Source organism: Hippichthys cyanospilos, chromosome 21 (assembly GCF_059441005.1).
Source record: "Hippichthys cyanospilos isolate Australia breed blue-spotted pipefish chromosome 21, RoL_Hcya_1.0, whole genome shotgun sequence".
NCBI lineage: Eukaryota > Metazoa > Chordata > Actinopteri > Syngnathiformes > Syngnathidae > Hippichthys > Hippichthys cyanospilos.
In genome coordinates this window covers 11,245,717-11,264,184 of record NC_142389.1, presented here as the reverse complement: position 1 = coordinate 11,264,184, position 18,468 = coordinate 11,245,717, and the positions used below count along the sequence as shown (strand labels likewise).

Sequence of the window (18,468 nt, the reverse complement as noted above, 5' to 3'; positions counted from 1 at the left end):
TTCAGATATCATAAGAAAATCAGAGGGATGTTCATGCCAATTTGTAACATAATGCCACACAGTTTAAAAAAAAAAAAAAAAAAAAAAAGAACGCCATAGGGCTAACATTAGGATAAGTGGTTTTGGGAATGAAATGTTTGTTGATAATTAGGTTATTGCCTATCCATGTTGTCTTGGATGGTATTACTGTCTGATAATAATCATTTACATCGTTCTCCATGAACAAAGAAGGACTCAAACAATAGCAAGACCCCGTGATTTTCTTTTTTCACTTTTGTTAACAGTTCCACTCCATTCCACTGAGAGCCATTCTTGTTAAATCTGCAGTGGTTCCAAATGAACAGTTGGCCTTAAAAAGGAAAAGAGAAAAAAAATACAACAACTAATCTAAATTAAGTATAGCAGTCACACGAGTCCTATGGCTGAATGGTTGATTCAGATTAAAATGACTTCCATCGCTGGCTGATGTCCAACTTATTCACTTGGTATTTCCTCAGCCACCAAGGAAGATTGCACAAACACCTCAATTAGGCCAAACATTTGTGGAGTTATATTGGTGGAAATCAGATGCGAGTAAGCAATAAATCATTCATTCAAAACAGTCTCACTCTTGAATAATCAAGATCCCCAAAGTGAAATTGATGGTTTTATCCTGTGAGCTCTCTCAAAGTGACTGAGTGAGACCTGCCTGCTTTTTAAGGGGTTGGCTTTATGACTGATTTTCTTACATACATCACATAAAAACTAATATACAATTAGTACCATATACAATTGTAAACTGTCCTGCATCCCGACAGGCAAAGCACTTTATGGAGGCTTTTTGCTCTGACTGTTAGAAATCACCTCTTTAAAACACCATCAGCTTAAAACAGCTCACACACAGGTGTTAAAAAAAAAAAAAAACAGCTTGGGAGCTGTGTTAACTTTGCTTTAATGGGGATGCTTTTGATTTTTATGGAGATAGTTGGGCTCTGGGGGGTCATAGTAGCATGGCATTTGATGGCTTGAAGGGCGGGTATTGCGCACCTATTGATGCAGAGGACTGTTTTAAATCTCAGTCACCAAAGGCCGGAAAAAGCGGGAACAGGGCAAACCGGTTCTGCTTTAGGGCTTTTTGTGACTGGCTTATTTTTCTAAATCATTTTTATTCAGCAAGTTGTCAAATCTGTGGACAAATGTAGCACTGTGCTGGTGCCAAGTAGGGGAAACAACAAAATGATAGAGGAATCAACCGCCAATTCAGTGCGCTACTGATCACTTAAAAGGAAAAAGAAATGCTGACTCAAACGTACTTTCAGCCAGCAAATTTGTCACCAAGATCAGTGGTTCTCGATTGGGGGTACTTGAAGGAACTTCAGGGGGTACTCGAGATTTTAAATAAATAAACAAACATGCAAAAATCCTTTGAAAATATTTTTTGAACTAATTGTTTCAGGAAAATATAAATACTTTCATAAAACAAATTTGAAGTTCAGTATGTGATTCAATTTCATTATTGTAAAAAGACAGCTCCTCATCCATGCTAGAATGGTTGGACCCAACTTGTCATGTGCCGCTTCTCGTTACCTGTCAATTATTTATTTTTGTCAACACACCAACACCAAAAGAGGACACTTTAAGTTGAATATTTTCCTGTGGATAAATATTTATTCATAATTTTTTTTTAAAACAGGTCTGACAATTTGTTCATTTTTTTGTCAACAAATTTTTATTAAGTGAAATTGAATTAAGTGAAAGTGAATTGTCTATTTTTGTAAACAGATTTCATCTGTAACCCCAAAAGTGGACACAATATGTTTAATATTTTTGTGTGGACATACATTTTATATTTTATATATTTATTTATAATAACCAGGTATTTACTTTTGAGAACAGGTCTGACACTTTATATTGATTATTTCTTTGTGGAAAAATATTTATTATGAATGAAGTTATTTATTTTTGATAACAGATTTCTTCTATGATCCAAAAGACACCACTTTAGATTGTTTTTTTTATTTTTGTGGACCAATACAAATAAAGTTTGAAAGGGTCTGAAGATGAATAAATCAGACGCTCATGGCATTTTTCAAATATTTATTTATTTATTTATTTATTTTTAGCTGAAAAATGCTTTGTACTGGTTAAGGGGTACTTGCCTGGAAAGACATTTCACAGGGAATACATCACTGAAAAAAGTTTGGGAACCACTGTCCTAAACCAAAATCTATAAGCGAGATTTGGATAAGAAGGGGGAAGAAAGTAGTGTGCTGCTCAGCATAATATAAATTTAGTTAAAAAAAAAAAAAGAAAAGTGTTGCTCCTCAAAAATTTATAAAGGTTCATCACTCTTTTTTCCTCATACCAAATTCACAACTTTTCAAGTGTACCAAAATAATTTCTTATGCACAAAATACCCATCCGTTTCCTGTGACACATTCCACATGAAATTACTTTTATTTTCCAACTCCTATGTTTTCAAATTTGAACTCTTCATCACATCTCTACTATTTTATCTTTTTTACTCAATTTCCAAAAACTCAAAATTTTCATCATTTTGTCAATCTATGTCTCATACACAATACTAGATTTCCCAAATTTTTCAGCAAAAATAAAGGTACCATTTTTCTTCACTAGTACACATGTTCCAAATTTAAATTGTTCAGCTCATTTTTACTACATGTTTAACTGTTTCAAAATAAAAGTGAATTTTGGTTTCTCCAATTTCCATATTTGTCACATTCCAAACTTTTCAACTCTTATCTTGAACACATTAAATCTTACATATTTTCCAAATCAAAAATGTTAATGTTTATTTTTTTACCTCAAAATTCACTCAAATTTTCAAAAAAAAATCTTGTTCGTTATTGTTTTCTCTAATTGCCACGGCAACTGAAACGTTCCAACATTAAATTGGTCAGTTAGCCCCTACTTACAATTATTTTCCTCAAATTTCTAAATAAAAGCTTTTATAATTCCGTATCATTCAATATCTCATCACATGATTCCACATTGTCCAATATCATTCCATATAATTCGAAATCACCCTATTACCATTCCAAAGCATTCCACATCATTCTACAGTACATGCTTCCAAATTTTTCTTTCAGCTTTCAGCAGTCACATGCAATTTCTCCCCAAAATTGCTTCATCAAGTGTTTCATATAAGACACACCACAATTCGTTTTTTATTAGTTTTCCTTGGTCACCCACTTATACCATGCATTATTTATGAGGCAGTCAAGGCTGACACTCATTAGTGCCCACACCCAGTCTCGCCATTAGCTACAAGTGTCAAGCACTTGCTTAAACTAGCGCCTTTTCCTCATTTGATCCACGGGTTAATCTGGCTCCAACCTTCCCAGGTAGCCCAGAGGTGTTCTTTGCTGCGGGCTTTGGCATTTTAATGAAGGTCAAGAGGAGCGCAGAGGCGAGAAGACGTCAGGCGAGTTAAAGGGGGCATGAGGGGCTGCCCAGGTTAGCTGGGAGCCCGTCAACTGTCAGGGAATTTGCCTGGAGTTCAATTTTTTGTCTGACTTGATTGGGTAACATCCAAGTAGGGCCTTGCACATCTTTTTATTAAAAAAGAAAAAAAAAATCTCAAAGCTCCTGACTTGTGGCTAACATTTTGTGTGTGTGTCTGTTGGGCAAGTCAAATAATAACCCAATATCAACACAAGTGCTTGGAAAAGGAAAACCCCTGGCTGGCGCTAGCAGCACACTTATGACATTTGTAAATTTTTCAATGACGTCGATGATTGGCTTAGCCTAGACTCCCTTAATGCAAAAGTCCTCAAAAATCATAATACTCTAATAATGACATAATAAATGTTCCTATTTCAATTTCATAAATACATAAATATACGGTCTTGTAACTTTTTCTGTACAGTGATCCCCCCTACTTCACGGTCTCAGATATCGCGGTCTCAGTACTTTGCGTTTTTTTTTTCCAGGAAAAATAAAAAATATTTCAAAATAAAAAAATCATTTCAAAAATGTGAAAAAAATGTACAAAACTTGAAAAAAGCAAAAAAGTACATTATACAGTACTGTATCAATCAAATAACGAAGTAATATTAATTAATAACTATGTTAAGAATTCTTCAAGCGTTAGAAATCGTGACGTTTTTTATCTTATTTTGAAATGCTTGCTTTTAATTTGTTGGGTCGCGTTGCATTTCAGTTTCTTTCCTGTTTAACGTTCTCTGTGCGTCATTCGGCTCGTTAAGGTAACAGTGAATGACAACGTAAGCTCATATTTATACAGTAGTTTATTATCATTTATGTTGATAACACACGCTACTGCCTATGTTTAGTAAGCGATGAGTGTTTATTCTGTTTATGTGTTCGTTTGTGTAGAGGTTGCACTTTATAGTTAGTAGTTGTTGTTCGTTGTTGCTAACCCGCTAATGTCGGCTAAAAATACAGTAAATTCATAGATTAAGTGTTTACATGTTAGTTGGCTGACTTTAAGATCGTTGTTGATTTATTATTCAACAGATACTACATGATACACCATACATGAGCCAAAATAAATGTGAAGTTCAACGTGATGACTTGCATCCTCTTTCACAGGAGTCTTGGTGCAGATAACCAGTCCTGAGAACAAATTCTCAACAAACTAAGTAATATTAGTTATTTAATGAATATACAATAATGTTAATAAGGATAATGTAATGTTAAATAATAGGAGAAAGGAATTAAAATAGGTAAAAAATACAAAAAAAAAGATTGTTTATGGTTACTGCGGCTATATTGGGGCGTACATACTGTAGAAATCTAGGAACTGATACCCTACTTCGCGGGTTTCAGGCTTCGCGGGGATCGACAGCCCCCATTAACTGCGAAGTAGGGGGGATCACTAATTGCATTTTTACAATTGTTGTACATAAAGGGGGCGTAGTCCACCCCCCTCCCCCCTTCAAAAAAAATGGATATGTCTGGATAGGGCTGATGCAGTAAATATATATTTATATTTGACGATGTTATGACCCTTTCAAATTCAGCCCAAGTTGGGTGACAATAACGCCAAGCTTGTGAAAAATCCCCGGACACCCAGGGGTTAAAGAAGGGGCTATTATAGTACTCGTTGTGCTGTTTGGATTGCACTATATCACGCTGAGAGAGTCTATTGAATGTATTTAGCGGCATGAGAGGAAAAAGAATGATGCAGTACACGTCTCCACCAACAGCTATCTCAGGTATGAGATTCAAATACCCCAGGGAAGAATGCTAGTAGCGATGCACACCGCCTGCATTCAGATGTTCGCATTACATGTTCTCCAGCCAAGTTAAACTATATACTCCCGTAGTTATTGTAAAAGGAAGCGCCGGGTCGCATGCGCCGACAATTACTGACTAAATGAACGGGAATGAATTCAATTCATGCTATCCATCTGGCTTTGTGGGCCTTTTTTGAAAAGTTCCAAAGCATAACTCAGCATTATAGAAAAATACAATCTTTATTTTTTTTCCCAAATATTTTTGGGAATTCATTAAGAATAATTCCATGATTATAAATATATTGGGTGTTAAACGCATAGTCCACAGGGTGGAATCTGGCCTGCAAGGCATTTTAATTCGGCCCGCAAAATGACTTTGTGAAGCATTAAAAAAAAACCGAATAGGAACATTAGGAATACACTTGGGAATACATTTTTAGTGCCAACATGGGTTTGACACCCCCGGTCTACATGCTGGTGTCAGAATCATAAATGATTGAAGGATCCAGCATGAAAAAAAAGGCCCGCAGCTCTAGACACAAGGAGGCAACAGATGCACGTGGCGCCACATGGAGTTAGGCGCCAAACAATGCGAGGAGCTGTCAAGACGATGCACACATCCTCGCCGGTGTTGGCCGCGTGACAGCGACAGCTTGTCACTTTCTAAAGTGTGATTGGGTGTCTTAGCAGAAGGCTGCTGGTGACCACCGCGACCCACTCAGTCCAAAGGTCCCAAACCCTGAAGTCAGGCCGCAACTGTACATTTATAGTCCAGCAGTCTGTGCTTGGATCTCTGACGATTCAAGTTAAGCATGTTCACGGAACCAATTTAACTTGTAAGTCAAGACACCACTGCACTAATAAACAATGAGTCACCAGACAATTTACTGAAACTCATTATAGAGCTACTCAACAATGTTTTTCCCCCCTCCTCCCTAGCAACACTGTCGGCTAGAGATAAAACTCCATGCAGGGTTGAGGGAGTACGAAGAAATGACTCACGCAAACTTCAAGGTAAACTATAATTTCATGTTTCCATTTGACAGCAATTTGTTGACTTTTAAATGCAGGCGCTTTGAAAGGTTTCCCGTCATCATTGATGTCAACTTGTTAGGAAGTGAACTGCAGCTTAATTCCCACTGATAAAATTAATCGCTAACTGTTAGCGCTAACGCACGGCGTACAAGTAACATAACAACCTGCTTTAATCCAAATTCTGTTTATGTAAAACTATAATAATGTGCTAACAAGGCCAACTAATCTTAATTTCACCAACGCTTCATTAATCCTAATTCAGTGTGAACAAAAATCTCACATAATTAAAAGTAGTGACAGACAAAGAAGCTTCATGAAGCCCTTGTGATAAGTTTTTTGCTCGAGATGGCACTCTTGCTTCAAGCACACAGAAAATTTAGTACATGTCCACTGCACTAGTGTTTATCTTTAAATTTCGAGCAAAACTTAAAAAACACAAACAAATGTGTGTTTTTCCCTCCAAATTTTTAAAAGTTGAAGACAACTTGCAAGTTTGGCATTTTAGCCAGAAACTTGGTGGTGAAATCAGCATTTTGCGGGCCATTTAAAATGATGGGGCGGCGACCGGATCTGGCCCACGGGCCTTGAGGTTGACACCTTTTTAAAAAAAAAAATTACAAATCACACTTGGTTTAGGAAGTTTCAATTTACCATTAATTGAAACTTCTGAAAATGAATTTTGTTTTCCTAACCTATTGCATTTTATTTGCTTACTACCACATTTTCCAAGCCATACTATAAATGTTTTCATGAAAATAATGGGAAAAAACAAACCCCAATAAAAAGAAAAAGGAGAGTTCTCATTTTTAGTATTTTAATGTATTTTTTTTATTGATGTTGTGACCATATGATTAAAATAAATAAAGTAGACAACTATGTGCTTCTCATAAAGTCATATATTCATATTTGCTTTCTTTTCCGGTAGCTATTCTCTCTTTTTACTTAAACAAATTAAATAAAATAAAAGAAATAAAAACATATAAAAAATAAACTCTCCTGTTTGCTGTTTTGGGATATGGTCAAAGCTAGGGCTGAAAAATATGGTCAAAAACAATATATATATATATATATATATATATATATATATATATATATATATATATATATATATATATATATATATATATATATATATATATATATATATATATATATATATATATGTATATATGTATATATAAAATACACATTTTTTTGCCCTATGCTACATATTTTTTGAATGAACACAGATAACATTTTAATAGAACTTTTGTACTTTAAATGAGAGACTATTACCAAAGCTTTAAAAGATTTGTGACCTGTGTTCTTGCGTCAGTCCTATAGCAGTGAATTCACTTGACAGCCAAACAAAAAGAGGTCGTTAAACAACACTGAGCCAAGAGGCGCTCAAAGCGCAAATGGGAATAAACTCGATTTCCTGCAGCTCAAACTTTTACGTGTCTGCGCCCATAAATAGGCAAGAGCGATGCCAATGAATGGTCAATTATTTAGAAGTCATTAGTGTCTGGTGTGTGGAGATGTTTGCCTCATTCATAACCTGAAAGGGACTTTTAATGCTACCAACAAGGTGTTTTAGACTCATCACAAAGAATAGCAAAATCCATCAGTGGGTTTTATGTGTGGGCTGTGATTTGCTGCTGTTGCTTTCCTGAAGTAACATAAAATGGCACGTGATTGGCCGGCGTTCTATAATTAATGCAGCAAATCTTTCAACGTTACTGTGCACCATGTTTTGGAGCTTTGACACTGTGCTGTTGCTGGAGTAAAAATCTTATTTTATATTTTGTATTTAAAAAAAAAAAAAAAATCAAGTTTTTTTTGTATTTTAGGATATTTATACATTTAAAAGAAAGAGCTATTTTGTGTATTGTGCAGCTTTATATTTTATGTGTTTTTCCCTTTTATAACCAGATGGAGGGATTTACATTACATGGTATATTGTAAAATAAATGCAAATAAATAAACAGTGCTACCCCCGGGTTACGGTGTCCCTGGCTTACATTTTTCATATCACATCACATTTTGATGTGGAATACTGAGTTTTTTCATCCTCACTTCAAGGCATTTATCCAATTTTACAATTAACATCAACAACTGTCATGACCTGTGGGGTTAGTTGTGTTTGTTGTTTTGCCTCCCTCTTGAGGCGTTTTTAGGTAATTGCTCTAATTTTCTTTTGGCGTCAAACTGCCTCCGCTGCAAAGCGTCACTACAAGGTCGATCTGCTATTGGCCGGCGTCTTGACGCCCTAAGATATTGGTCAGCGTGATAGGGTCATGAAGATGCTGGTCTGCTATTGGTCACCGCACGGGGTCACAAAGATGCCTGCCTCAAGACTTGATCTAGTGTGAGAGTGCTTTCAACATGGTATTTACTATGAATTTTAGTGCTTAATTCAAACTTGAATTGTTTATCCATGAGTCACAAGATTGCTAGTGATCTTAAAGAGAGAAGTAAGAAGATGATTTATATGGAAAGGAAGTTGGAGATAATCAAGAAATACGAAGAAAGGTAAGCTTGCCTAGGCTAGGCTACCCTTACTAGGGAATATGGCTATAACAAGCGTCATTCATAGGTAAATAAATCCTTTATATAGGTTTTTATTTATGATGTAATTTAGTTGTATGCATGTATATCATATATAGGTAGCACTAACTATACTATTTTGTTACCAAATTTTAATATGCATATACAGTTTTTATGTTTTTACCTGGGTTTTTACACGCATTAGCTGATTAACATGGATTTGGATTGCCCGCCATTCGTCAAATTCGCATTATGATCCCAACTGCGGAACGGATTAATCTCATAAATGCTAAATGCTAGTCTAAAAAATTGGTCATACATATGAAAAAATAGTACCAAAATAGTAAGTGCTACGTGTATATAATATAAATGTATACAATCAGAAAATATAAAATAAAGGATTTATTTACCTTTGAGTGGCACTTGTTATGTCCATATTCCCTAGTAAGGGTAGTCTAGACTAGGATAGCTTCAGATTTTTTGATTATTTCCAGCTTCGTTTCCATATAAATTATCTTCTTACTTCTTTCTTTAACAGCACTAGCAATCTTGGGACCCATGGATATCCCATTCAAGTTTGAATCAAGCAGAAAAATGCACTATAAATACGGTTTTGTAACCATTCCACTATTTTGAAACGAGTGAGTCCGACCAATAGCAGACAAGCATCTCCGTGAGGAGACACCGACCAATAGCAGACCAGGATTGTAGTGACGCATTGCATGGAGGCATTGACGACAACAGAAACTAAGTGCAAATACCTAAAATTGCCTGCAGATGGAGACAAAACAATACAAATACAGCCAACCCCCTTGGGTCATGACATTTTTTTATGTCCCAAAGCAGGGAAAATACCTTAAAGAGGGGACGAACAATCTCAGTATTCCACATTGCAACATGAAAAAAAATGTAAGCCAGGGACGCCGTAACCTGGGGGTCCACTAGATATATAATGCCACAACTATGAGATGCCAGGATTATATCAGGAAAGTAGAAATGCTCACAAAAAGAGAATTGCTCACTAAAAAATTTTGTCATATTGTGTCTAATATTTGACCTACAGTATCTAATCCTTCTCTGTACATATATTAGAACCTTTTATATCATATGTGTTTAGCTCATGAAAATGCTTTGTGTTGGACACCAGACATCTGAGCTGGGCCTTAATAACTTATCCTGAGACTCTCTTGAAATTGTTACATTAAGGTCAAGTAAGCAAACGCTCGCCTTGAAATTACGTCGATGGAGCTCACTCGCCTGCGTCCCAGGTGTCACCCTTCTGCAGCACTATAGGCGCCCTGCACCTAATGAAGCTCGGCGGCCTGTGTCAGGAATTATGGCCAAGCGAGCGCTGCTAAGCAACAGGCACTCTGAAATCACTTCCTCCGAGAAAGTGACAACACTTGGCCTGTTGTGGCCTTGCCCCCCTCAGTGCAGCCACACTAGGAACAGCTTTCACCTTAATCACACCAAATTCCACACTACTTTTTTATTTCTCCCAGATGTAATTGACCAACCCAAAACCATTCGCAGGCCTGAAAAAAAAGGGCTGTGGTGTAATATGCATTCCAGGCCAGTAGTTGGCGATGTCACAAAGCAAGAAGCCACTTATACACCTGTACACAAATTAACGTATTTTGACATAAAACAATATATAATTGAACATTTTGTAAAACTAATTTTGTGGGAAAACAAAAAATATATATATTTTTTGTTTTTTCTAGGCTTTACTTCCGACATAAAAAGTGTATGTAATATTTTAGTGAATTCAATTTCAGTCATTAAACATCTAGTTTTTTAGTGACCATTATTATTCATATGCTTGTTTTTTCATATTCATTTATTTATTTACAAAAAGGTAAAAAATAAATGTAAGATTGGAATCGTCATTTTAGTCTTTAAAATAATTTTGAACATATTCTTTCTAAAATTATGATGACAGCTACACTGTGTTATTCACGGCGTACGAAAATGAAGTACACATTATTTGACCAAAAATGATGAGATTCAAAGTTCAGAGGTCTACCTTTTAGCCAGCAAGTTACTACAAACAAAAACAACAACAAAAAAGACGAATTATGGTTTTCATCTGTCATTATATTCATCACTGACCGACAGAAGCATTTAGATAATTTATTCTAAAGCCTGACCAATCTGGATTTTTTTAAGGCAAATTTTGGTTTAGAAAAATACCAATTCCCATATTATTTTAAAAACAATTAGTAATAATTATGTGTAGTTGATATAAGTTGAAATTTCAGCTCCCTAATGTATTTTCAATTATTTTGCTTTGATGTGAAATCCTCGAGCAGGCCAGACAGGTAAAATTATGCTATATATTTTAACAAAAATTGTGTTAATTGTATGTAGGTTTTGGGCGGTTGAAATTTCAGCTACTTAGTCCAGAATTTTCGGGGGTGAAATTTTAGCTATATGTGTGTATATTTTTTGAGTGAAATTTCAGCTCCTTAGTCTACATTTTTGGGGTGAAATATGAGCAACATATGTAGATTATTTGATTGAAATTTCATCTCCCTGGTTGAGATTTTTTTGGGGTGAGAATTTCACTCGACGTAGATTTTTGGAGTTGATGTTCAATGATGTGTCTTTTAAGTAAAATGCCTTTGATGTAAAGAAAAATCTCATCTCAAGCAGCCAGGTAAAATGCTATGTATGTATATTAAAAACAATTAGTAATATGTAGATTTTTTTTGGGAGGGGGGGGGGGATTTCAGCTCCATAGATTCCATAGATTTCTCTTTGAAGTAAAGGGCTTTGATTTAAAGATCCAAGAATTGGATAAAATACTGCACAAGGGTTAAAACTGACCAAATACTTCTGTGAGTCAAATTGAATAATGACAAAAAACAAACTAAAAAAGAAAAAAAAAACCCACACTGAGCTCATGTCGCAGGTTTACAACCTGTGTGGGTCAGCGCTCGTGCCAGCTTCTGTGTATTTGTTTTCCACCCTGCAGGGGTGCCGCATTTAGCAACAGCCACTACTCGCGCTTTTTCCCAAAAAGAAACAAATAAATAGCAACTCGGAGCGAGCGGACCACACACTGTTCACGAGCCGCCAACGCAGATTTTCATGTTGCTGTTGTGTGCCGATAACTCAGAGGACTTATGCGTGCGTTCACACACACGCACAATGCGCGCACACTCCCACGGAATCAAGTGGCTGTGAGAAGACTGCGTGGGAGCGCATTGCAGCGCAAAGACTTCACGGCTAAGATCACTGTCAGCGTCCAGCGGGAAAGAGTTAGCAGCAGGTGGTCCGGTGGAGTCATATCGGCCACATAATCGGCACGGATATTTGATACACTGTTGCTCCTATGTGCTTCTATGAGGAGAAACCGAGCACTGTCCAGTACCTTCATGTACTTGTTAAGAAATCATGAAGCTAACATGAAGTCTTAAATGAAGCTCCTCAACTCAATTCATAGTTCACGAGCTGGCTATGATATAGTGCTAGCTACGAGTGATGCGACGAGATCTTGTAAAAAGAGATTAGAATGCCATGAGATTTCTTTGCTGTGTGCAACACAAAATCTATTTTCTTTTGGCTGTTGTTTTGGCAGAGTACGTAAGCACTTACCCCTTAATGTTCTGCTTGATAGTAAAACGCTGCTAAATGTGGGAAGAACCTCAAAATAAACTTTTCTGGACTAAATAATACAGACACTCCTCTATATACAAGCGAGTTATGGTCTGGACAGCTGTTTGTAAGTTGTTTGTGAAAAATAAAAATCAGATGAAAAAATGTCAGTCAGACAAAAAAAAAAAATGTTGTTTAGTACAGTGGTTCACAAAGTGGGGTCCGCGAACGCCCCAGGTTCGCCCTGACTACAGGAGGTCCGTGAAATAATTTGGGTTATCAATTTAAAAAACATATACACATATTTTATATATATATATATATATATATATATATATATATATATATATATATATATATATATATATATATATATATATATATATATATATATATATATATATATATATATATATATATATATATATATTGAAAACCTTCACAATTTAATATAAACTAAAATGAAATGAACACACACACACACATATATATATATATATATATATATATATATATATATATATATATGTGTGTGTGTGTGTTCATTTCATTTTAGTTTATATTAAATTGTGAAGGTTTTCAATCATGACTCCAATAAAGCATTTAGTTCAAACTGTTTACCACTTTTAATGCCACTTTTAATGGGAAAAGGAAACCTCTCAAGGGCCATATATATATATTCAGCATTTTCACTCATCTTTCAAGGCCGACGAAATATTGTATGCTCTGTCAATGTAAATATGGATGATATCATTTGAAAATTCGATTTGCATTCCTTACCTTATGTGTGAAAACACTGTCAACCAATGGTCACAGTTATCACTGCAGTGCTCAGTTGGCTTGTTTTAGGTAAGGATTAGTAAAGGGTGTCAGCCACCCTCCATTAAAATCTAAACGTATTTTATGAGGAGTTTATTATTCATTATTGTTATTACTATTTTAAAAGATGAGAATTCTCATCCATGGCCTTGAAAGAGTTTGAAAAATGTAATAGTTTTGAAATTTGTCAAAATGCATTTTATGTCTACAATTGCTTGCTAAAGAGGCTAAACCTGCATTTCATTTTATAATGCTTGTGGGAAAATGAGCCTGTTTGCTATAAGGAGGCATGCAATTTGCAATTTTTACTTTCTAAACTTTAGTATAGCTGAAAAGTAACAAATAAACTTGTAAAATCGAATCTATTGGTAAATAAGTGAATAAAAAGACCTCTTATGTTTGGCCTACTTTTTTTTTTTCTGCAAACATTTGCAATGACTCCAAAATGTTTGAGAACCTCTGCTTTAGCACAATGAGAGCTGTTCTGGAAAGAAAAGTTCAAGTTGAGGTTGTCACTATACCTTGCTACTGGGAGAAACTTTCAACATAAAAGTTTTATCACTGCAAAAGTGCTTAGCTTTATTGGGAACCCCTGCACTACATTATCAGCGAGGGAAGGACATGCTGGGCGTAAGGATTGTGTACGATGGCAGTGAACGCACTAAATACAAAATTTGACTTACAGTGAAATTGTCTAGATGTACAACGGCACAAACACCTTGCTATGTTTTTATTTTGAAGTTGTTCCAATAAGTGTGTCCTAGCAAATACTTGACTCACAGACTGTTGCTCCAGGAGTTGCCGGTCAACACACACTGTTGTTCTGAAATCAAATTTCAATCGCTAATGCAGGGCTTTAAAAAGAACTAAATTACAGTGATGATTTATTGTACATTACCTGTTTCTGCTAACTAGTTAGTGCCCCGGAGCAGTCGGATTACTTTTAATAGGCAGTTTAATAGACACAAATTCGTCACTTTGACACTGTCAGCCTGACTTGTGAACAAACCAGGCAACTCAAATGTGTTTTATTCTTGTCTCTTCAGTTCACTGACCATTAGCTATGGTGAAATATTGGTCTAAAATCCCAATATGCATTTTATGTAAAATAAAGAAATGTTCATTGTCCAAAAATATGTAAATGTGGTCATTTAATAAATATTTGAATACCAAAATACTCAATTGCTGCAGCTCAACAAGAGAAATACGGGATTCTATTATTCTTTACTATGGTGATATTTTGGTGATTTACATCTCTTTTTAAGATTATTGAACACTATATTATGTTTACATGAATGTGCTGGCTTGTTCATATCCAGTCTGCACGATGAAAGAAAAAAAAAAAGAAAACTGGAAAATGTATATTAGGCATTACTTTTTTCTTAGAAATTTTGCAAAAAATCTTGTCTTGTCACATTCATGTGAACTCAATCTCATAACATATTTCTTGTGGAATTTGTCTCTCATCCCATTCCAAGTAGATATATTGATTGATAGTACTTAAACAGGGGTGTCAAACTCGTTTAAGCTTAAGGGCCACATGGAGGAAATCTATAGTGGGCCAGACCAATGAAATCATGGTATATAGTCATATGACTTCAAATCAACAACTTCTAAACAAAAAAGTTAAAAAAAAAAAAAAATCTGCTATTCTTTTATACTTTACATTACAAAATCATCTCGCGGTCCGGATTAAATCCATTCGGGGCCAGAACTGGCCCATGAGCCATATGTTTGACACCCCTGGTTTAGAGGCTAGGAAATGGAATGCATTATGTTAATGAAATATCCCCAAAATGAATTGATTATGTTAACCCTTTACTGGGCACATAAAGTGCCTTTATTAGGCACACATCTTTTTTTATTTTTCATTTTACACAGGCAAGAATTTTCAGAATTTTAGAGAAATTAAGGAGTACCGCAGGATTTAAGCAAAGGCTGTAACAGACGCCTTCGGACAATTTGCAAATAGTTACTGAGATGTCCCCACTATGATAGAAAAAAAAACCTTGTGTGTCTGTGTGTGTGTGACTTTGTTTTTTGCATCATGGTGGGGACCATGTCCAAGACGGGTTTTACTTTATTTGTGGTAACCTCTTGCCCTTGTAGGGTCCATTTTGGTGGACCCCAAACATTAGGCTTTGGTATTTTCGTCAGAATCTTAAAGTCGAAATTAGCATTTCTCCAGGCCACATAAAATGATGTGGTGTGCCGGATTTGGCCCCCGGGCCTTAAGTTTCTCAACTGTGACTTAAGATATTTAAACTCATTGATTATGAGTATGTTAAGCTTAACATGAGATATCACAATGCTGAATATACTAGAAATATAATCATTTTAAGACAGCAGTGTTTGTTTTAACTTGCCCTGTTAACAGAGGTTATAAACCAAAAACATAATAGGCTGGTGAAAGCTAAACATGAATCCTGTTTAACCTGTTTTCTTTCTCTGCGTTTGTGAGAGCTGCTTTCTATTCCTCACAGTAGATGCAGAGTTGTGTTCAGCCCTGGGCAAAGTGATGTATACCAGGGACAGATATCAAGCCAGTTCCAATTAAGTACTACAGGGCCACATCTCCAGGTGATACTCACGCATTAAAGCACATTATGTTTTATGTTGTAAGGGATTTATCTGTGGTTAGCATCTCTAAAAGGTACTTGATCCTTTGCTCATTTTCTGCTGTGAGCGACAAATCCAAATGCTAACGTTAGCGGCTAACATGTTACTTTGTGGAGTACATCTGCGCCATCTGTTGAGATCCATCTGGATCATCAACTCTGTCTTCACAAAGATAACAAAATGTTAGACTGTTGCCAAGGCCAAACAACAATACCCCAATAGCAGGGGTATGCAATCGAAAAAAAAAACAAAAAACAGAAATAATTGGCTAAGAGTGCAGAAAAATGCCCACATCATTACAAAGCGCTCTCCTTCGGGAAGTATGAAAACTATTTTTGGACTAACTCTTGCAGACGAACTATTTTAGTTTTTAGCTAAGTTTAGCTAGCACTCAGAAACGCAGACCTCAGTGAAAGCCTAACTTATCCAAAACAATAAGTTTTTGGAGTTCTTCCCTACCGTAAGGCACATTCATAATTAATTCACACAACGCCCCAAAGGTAGCCCAAAAAGTGGTCCATGGACAGCAGGATGCCCACGAGGCTAGCTAACCCTAAACGGGGTAATTGCTCTCTGAGGGATTCAAAAATGGTTGACGCATCTGGATACTTTGTCCGACATTCTGTGCAGCACAAGAAAACTGTTTCAATTTCAGGAAGGACTTTAATTACAGTAAGATACAGTTAAGAACAAAGATAGAAAATTCCGTCTTTACTGCGGGGGTTATCTTCAAAAAATATTTTCCACCTGAGTCCGAGTTGTGTGAGTTTGAAGATTTGAAGTTACCAAATCCAACTCCTATATCCTAATTTATGAAAGACATTATTTTTATGCAAATTGTCTTTTTTATTTTTGCAGTAATAGTAATATCAATCATAAATCATAAAATTCTGGTAAAATTATTCTTTTTTTATGGAGAGGAGCTGACACGCTTGACTATTGCTTATGCTTATGCTATGGTAATGTTTCCTCACTTACAACTCAGCTTTTACCTACATGCAAGTGTAACTAAGGAATGGAAGTCAATCTTTCAATGGCAGCACCTATAGTTACATAGACACAGCACACAATATTCTGTTGACCTTGAAATGTGAGTGAAAATGCATAATATACTGGCCCTCAAGAGGTTTCCTTTTCCAATAAATAACGTTTGGCACTGAAAGAGATAAGTTTGTTTCTTTTGTTTTGAAAAAAAAAAAAAGTGAACGCATAAAATCCATCAATTTTTTTGTCTGGTTTGAGTTAGGAGGAAAAATATCGAGAAAGATGGTACAGGTAAACCTGTAATAGATATGGCCATGAATTAAAATCAATGTAGTAGAGGTTGAATTTGACTTTTTTTTTTTTATAAAAAAAATTGCTATTTTTTACTGATCTAACTTGAAAGGAAGAAAAATTGCAAGAAAAATAGTAACATAAACCCACAATAGAAAACGTTATTGTCGTGAACAAAAACCAGCTAGCCGCAAAAACGAAACTGTGATTTTAGCAAGGGAACACAATCTTTCTTTATTACCAATACTTACTTACAACGTTAGCATAGGTTAGTGATATACTACAGTAAGTTCCGACTTTTACCTCGGGCCTTCATTATAAACCAAATCCCATTTGTATGTAAAATCTCAGCAATAATGTGCCTCAAAATGACTTTTATTTGTTGAAATCATCAATCATCATCAATCAGTTGATTGTATTTGCTCATCAACATCAAACATTGGCTGCCTGTTTGCGCCTTCATCCCTCCTAGAACAGAGACACTTGTTCACGTAGCGTGACGGGCTGCTTATTGAAAAATGTCGTGCCGGCGCACTTTGCTGCCACTAGATTATTTTCACTTTGCCGAGGCCGCCCGCCGTGAGCTTGATGGAGGCCACGCCGCGGATCGATGGGAATGTTTTCCCGCGGTGCCGGTGATCGCTGTGGGATTCAGACGCTCCGGAGACGACGGGTCTGGATCCGCGCTTGGCCCCCTCGGAGCGTAACCGCCTGCCCCTCGTCGATTAGAAAATGTGAGCAGCTGCCAAGTGGACTCTAATCATTGTAACATCTACACCGGTGACACATTGAGGTTGAGGGAAAGAATTGGATCACTTTCTGGCTAGTCTAAGCTACTAGTGTGAAAAAAAAAAATTGCAAAAGCCAAGTTGATTTCCATTTTGTAAATGATAGGCACAAGGACACCTCTTGCTACCAGAAAAGTGACTGCTGACCTGAACTAAAATGATGAATGAAAAGTGATTGCTTTTAGGCTGCACCACCAAAATGCCTTCAAAAGGGTTGTGTGTTAAAAAATAAAAAAGAACCAGTGGGATAAGGTTATTGCGTTGATATTGTAAATACAGTAGACCCCTGTGTTATAGCGTCCCCGGCTTAACTTTTTTTCATGTTGCGATGTGGAATACTGAGTTTTTTCCTCTCCTCGTTACGGTATTTTCCCGGCTTTAAGACAAAAACAACTGTCATGACCCTATGGTGTTGGCTGTATTTGTGTTGTTTTGTCTCCATTTGCAGGCATTTTTAGCTAATTGCACTTATTTTCTGTTGCCGTCTCATGATGGAGATGCTGGTCTGCTATTGGTCAGCCTCACTCATTTCAAAATGGCGGAATGGTAATGCATTGTTATATTGCGAGTGGTTACAAAATCATATTTATAGTGCATTTTACTGC

At 36.1% G+C, this 18,468-nt stretch overlaps 1 protein-coding gene and 1 long non-coding RNA gene across 3 annotated transcripts in view; one reads left to right on the top strand and one right to left on the bottom strand.

The window, feature by feature from the left end:
* kcnk9 (potassium channel, subfamily K, member 9) overlaps positions 1 to 18,468 on the bottom strand; it is a 38,288-nt gene that overhangs the window by 10,691 nt on the left and 9,129 nt on the right. The window lies entirely within an intron of this gene.
* LOC148406606 (uncharacterized) lies at positions 4,169 to 16,876 on the top strand. 2 transcript variants are annotated; one of them, XR_015864005.1, is made up of 4 exons: positions 4,169 to 4,226; positions 5,892 to 6,037; positions 6,141 to 6,215; positions 15,665 to 16,876. It is a non-coding gene; the product is annotated as an uncharacterized LOC148406606 (long non-coding RNA). The 2 variants fall into 2 exon arrangements; XR_015864006.1 differs by having other exon boundaries at positions 4,192 to 4,226; positions 5,889 to 6,037.